The following is a 6,000-nucleotide window of genomic DNA, read 5'->3' on the forward strand; positions in this document are numbered from 1 at the left end:
AAAGTAAAGAAATTGTATTTACAAATTTTAAAAGTTTAAATGATTTTATATTATTAAAAATATGGTTAATATTTAAAATTAATATTTAAAATTTTAAAAATTAATTTGAAAAATATATTTTAAAATATATAAAAATTAATTTCACAAATATATATCTAAAGTTAAAAAATATTTTAAAAATAATAATTAAAATTTTAAAAAGTATTATAAAACATTTTAAATATACATTACAAATTTTTAAAGTTAATAATAAAAATAAAACAAAATAAACAAAATGAAATAAGAAAAAAATCAAAAAGTAAAAAAAATATGAAAATAAAAGAAAAAAACAAAAGAAATATGAAAATAAAAGAAAAAGAAAACGTGTTAGGCAAAAATGTGGTGGCGCCATTTAGAATGGCTTTACCAGAAAACGGTAAATTTATTTTTAAGTCTTTCGTTTTTTTAGAACTTTAAATATTTTCATGATATTTTATACTGGTGGCATCATTCAACATGGCTCCACCAAAAAATAATTTTTTAACACCCCTTGCTGACGTGGCACTGTGGTGGTACTATATCATATGGCTCCATCACTTTTTACCCTAAAAAATTGGTTATTTTTATATTTAATTAAAAAGATAAATTATTTTAATAATTAATTTATTTTTTTGGATTAGTTTAATAAAAAAGCCCTGAAAGCATTTTTGTAAAGGTAAAAAAAAGAGATGAACGAATTCAATTCACGAGCAGGAACTTTTGATATGGTTAATGTATAATTACTAGTGATGGATGTCCAATGCTATAAAGTGGGTCTAGGTCTCTATATCCTATCAATCACTTCACTCTTTTTCAATCTGTCTTTACCACTTTTTATATATATTCCCTAATATTAATATTTTTTCAAATTTCTTTCCTTTCTGTTTAAGCTTTCCTAACTAGGTTAAACATGCATGGGTTTTTTTCTGATGTAAATTTTTGTTGGTATCGATCATATTAACACGTATTACTTGATTTTGTCTGTATTGATCAGAATATGATGTATTGATCAGTACTAAAAATATATTTTGACATTTGTTAAATTATGAATTATTATATGTATAAAATGGAATAATCTTATTATTTAATTTATAAAATATTTTTTCTTGTTTATTTTGAATTTGTTTAATGAATGATTGTATTATTAAAGAATATTTTATATAATTGATGAGTATTTTTTTTGTGAGATTTGAACTAATGGCACCAACATTTTATTTATTTTTCTTTACTACTTCAATCAAAGTTTTATTTTTATGAGTATTTTATATTTGAGATTTATTTAATCTCATTATATAATATTTGTAAATACCTTTTATATACACATATCAAATGTTCTAAAAATAGCTATAAATCAAAAAGTATATCAAAATAAATTAGTACAAGTACGCATACTAGTATCAATAGAAAAATAATATGTCCACCAGTACTATAGTGACTACCTTAATTAAAAATTAAAATATAGACTAATTAAATGTAAATATATATATATATATATATAAATATATATGTAGACAGGTGTGGGGAGTTAGGGTTTCTTGACAGCAAGCAAGTGAAGTGTAGATTTAGAGGTTAATTGAAGGTAAAAAACTGTGGTGAATTAAAATTATAAAGTTGAGTTGGTGAATGGTGAAGTTAATGCATGTGTGAACGTCGTGTTTTCCAAATTGCTTAATCATGAAACTAATGAATCTAAAAGTATATGATGAAGGATTGATTTGATAGATTAGCCAAATGTCATGCACCTCTACCCATTCTCACTTTCTTCTCAAGTACACTACACTACCACATAAATGACTTCAACCCACACTTAAAACATTTAATACGCCACAATTTCTTAATGTATTAAGCAACATACTAAGTTGCTTAAAATTTTATTGATAACCCATGTAAATAAATTTGTCCTATATTTTTAAATATCTAAAACAGCCAACATTTCACTTTCTGTCTTCTCATAACATCATTGTTTAGTAAGACATTAAAATGAAAATATTGACAAACACATTAATTTTTAATAATACATTTCACTCGTTTTTCATATTTACATAGCATATCAATAAATAAATTAAAAATTATAAAATATCTAAAATTATATATATGTTTCATAAAAATTAGCAAATTAGTATGAAGTGTAAATGAATTGACATGTAAATAGCTATGTTTAAAATTTTAATGTTTTAATTAGTATCTTTTTTAAATGATAATAGTCAAATTAGACTCTTTCTAACAAGTTGAGGGTCAATTTTTTAAAAACAATTGTCAATAGAAATATATGTATATATAAATATTGCATTTAAAAAAAAAAACTCATTGGTTAGAACAAGAAGCAAAAAAAAAAAAAAAAGTATTGTTTAAAGGAAGAAAGGAAAACAAAATTTGATATTAAAACAGCTTAAAACCATTTTTGTTGCAGTGAATCGAAGAAGAAAAAGAAGAAGAGGGCGGCATTAATCCAAAAATCTCAAAGTTGGAGTACTTGTGGTTGTTGGAATAGCTAAGGATGAGAGTGAGATTATAGAAAGGACTGCCTAAATTCCATTATAGGCGGTCCACGTAAAGGAAAACGTGATACTGCATCCTTTCTTAATTCTGTTTCAACATTTACCAACAATTGGATTCCTAAGCTACTCTTGTTGCCTTTATATAACAACAATATTTTAACTAAATAAAACATGACCGATTTTTTTTTCCAACACCCATATTTTATCTATTTACAATTTCGTATTCTAAATTAATATAAGTAGATTGAAAGCTATTTACAATTCCTTCAATTTTTTTTTTAAAAATTGAAGTCCCTCTCAACCGCCCACCACCATTCATTTAGCGCCCATGTTGCTTTGCTTTCCCCGTAAAGCAGAATGAAACAGGCACTAAATTTTACAAGAATCATACATATATTATACTAATTTAAAATTCATTTATTAAATCATCTTATTTTTTTTCTTTGCTGAAAACTGATCCATGGAGTTGTTGCCAAGAAACTTGGGTTTGTGCCAGATTTTTAGCAGTCGACAGGAATAGCATTAAAGTCGGCACATAGAAAGACAAAACTAGCTGAAACAATTAAAGCAACATGGTGTATTGCTTCAGTTTAATACAAAAGAGTTGAGATTTGGGGACAAGGTTAGTTTGTGGCTGAAGTTAGGCAAGGCATTACGTATAGGTTTAGCACGTGAGGGAATTGGTGCTGCCAATTAAAATTTTAAGATCATTCGTTGTTGTTGTGGCCGGATTTTATGGGACAATTCGGTAGTCCCCCATTGTTGATTTTCACTTTTGTCTTTAAAAAACTGGATTAGCCTTTAAATGGTAATAGTATACCGTTTCAGTCGAATGTTTGATTGTCCTGTTTACAATCGATGTTCTTCTTATAAATCTAAAAAAGATTTGCATTATTAAAAAAAAAACCAACCAAACTTGTGCCTACCTCAATCTACAAAACAACAAAAAGATTTGATTTCGGCGCATAAATGAAGCTCAAACAACATGTGCCTAAAAGTGAACTCAGAACTTGAAGTTCTGAAAATGGCATTCATTGGTCCGTTTCTAACATTTCTGATTCAGTCTTGTCAATTACAATTTTGGGTTACATTAAAAAGTGGATGTGGCATACATACCTAATTTATAACTCTATTTCCCCTTCTTTTATCCCTTTATCAATGAAAGACACTCAAAACCCATATTTTAGCGGCTGTCCCATTTGCCATCGCTCATCATTCTTCCGACATTTATCTGCCTAACCTTTTAATTTCAGGTCAAGTTCTGTTAGTTATTATTGTAAGTCCTATACTTAAATAATTTCTCATGGATTTATTCTTTCTTCTTTATTTTCAACATTTTATATTTTAAAACATTTCAAATTCTAAAATTTTAATCATGACTTAAATAATAATTTTAAATTAATTAACTAAAATAACATGATTTTTTATACTAATATAATATTATACATTTAATAATATATTTGTTATATAAAATTTGAGAAATAACATAATTTAAATCAATAAATTTAATAACATCGATTTAAATCAAAATTAAAATTCTAAAATTTAAACCTAGAACTAAAAATAATTTTACTTTCCTTTTGTTTGATAGCAAAACATAGGGAAGGGGGAGGGACTTTTGTTAAATTGAATTTCTTAATATTGAGGTGTGGACGGAAAAGACATTAGTGAGACAACCGAAGGTGGTGGCTATGTTAATCTTATTACATGAAACGACAGGTTTAGTGAATATCCTTAAGATTTGCTTTTACCTTTTAGAAGTAAGCTGCTTGTCCGTTATTAAAAAGGGACCATCTTTCTAATTTATAAACCAATTGCACGCACCATGAAGTTACCTTTTCCCCAAATCTCTGCCTAACTATCACATAAATTTATGTCTTGTCGAAAAAAGATGGTATGAAACATTATATCAATAATTTTATTTTAAATTTTAGGATAAAAATATTAATGTAATATTAAATTATTAAAAAAATAAATATAGACAATGTGACGTTATTATTTTTTGTAATGTTATTACAATTGCAATAAATGTGTTTTTATATTAATGTATATTAGGTTAACTTAATCGTGTTTGGAATAATTTGAATATTTTCTTTTTTATTGTGAAAGGGGATTTCGACTGGACCCAACATGCACTGCAATAATTATTTACTTCCTTTTAATCAAATTTAAGTAAATATAAGTCATAGTTATCAGAAGGTTCATGTCCAACCAATTCCATGGATAATTAGATCTGTGAAGGTAAATGATTCCACACCGTCAAATCTCAACTTTTAATTTTAATCTCAACTCTTTTTTTTTTTCAATTTTTAAAGTTAAATTTAAATTTCAAATTTAAGTTTTAAATTTTGGAGTTTTAATTTCGGTTTTCATTTAAGTTTTAAAATTTTGTGTTTCTGATTCAACTTTTAAATTTTGGGAGTTGAGGATTTAGGTTTCACAGTTGGAGATTTAAAATTTAAATTTCAAAAATGATAAAATTAAAAAAAAAAAACAATAGACTAACACTGTTGATCATTTCCCTAAGGATTGGCCGACTATTAGCATAGTCTAATGTAGGATAAAAATGATTAAATTTTGTAGGTTGAATTGGCATTAGCCTATAGAGAGAATTTTATTTGCTTTTGTTGATTTTCAAAGGTTTATTGTTGCTGCTAAGAAAATTGTCCTAATTTTTAAACTTTTTCCCGATAATTAAGAATAAAAAAAAGTCATTAATGGAGAAAATTGAATAGTATGACCAGAGCTGCAGAAAATTGATTAAAATGAATGCAAAAGTAAATCTAATGACTTGGAAAATTATGTTATGAATAATTAAAAAAAAAAAAGAAATTGTAAAAATCTTCTTACATCACCCTTTTCTTGTGAATAAAACAAGATATTTTAGAAGTGGACATGGTTCCCATCCTAGACCTAATTAAAACGTCATAAACCTAACCAAATTCATGATACAACTAAAACTATCATCTAAGGCTTTAGATTACTCATTTAGTGCTTATTTTCCACATAAATGAATAATCAATGATGCCAATTCCAACACTCCACCTATCTATCAATTTATTTTCTTTTATATATTATCTTAACACAATTCTATCAATCTAATCATCTATTTTCTTTCTTTTTAAATATAATTTAAGAATGGGGATGGATAATTTAACTATTTTTATATGGGATTTAGTTTGTTGAATCTAACGTTATATTTTAAATAGAGATTGTAGAATTTAGATTCTCAATATTCCAACTATTACAAAATTTTACATTTCGAATAATGTCAAGATATCGTAATTTATGGTGTAATCCCATTATAATTGTTTATTTAAATTATTTAAGATTCCAAGCGAATCTAAAATTTAAGACAATTACCTTTTATGTTCATATTACATTGTGGTTTATTGCATTGATTGTCGAGAATTTCTTTCTCTTTTTTTTAAAAATTTGTTTCTTGGATGCTCAAGAAAATTAGATTTCTTTAAAAATTTTGAAT

This window comes from Gossypium arboreum, chromosome 7, assembly GCF_025698485.1.
Source record: "Gossypium arboreum isolate Shixiya-1 chromosome 7, ASM2569848v2, whole genome shotgun sequence".
NCBI classification, from domain to species: Eukaryota; Viridiplantae; Streptophyta; class Magnoliopsida; order Malvales; family Malvaceae; genus Gossypium; species Gossypium arboreum.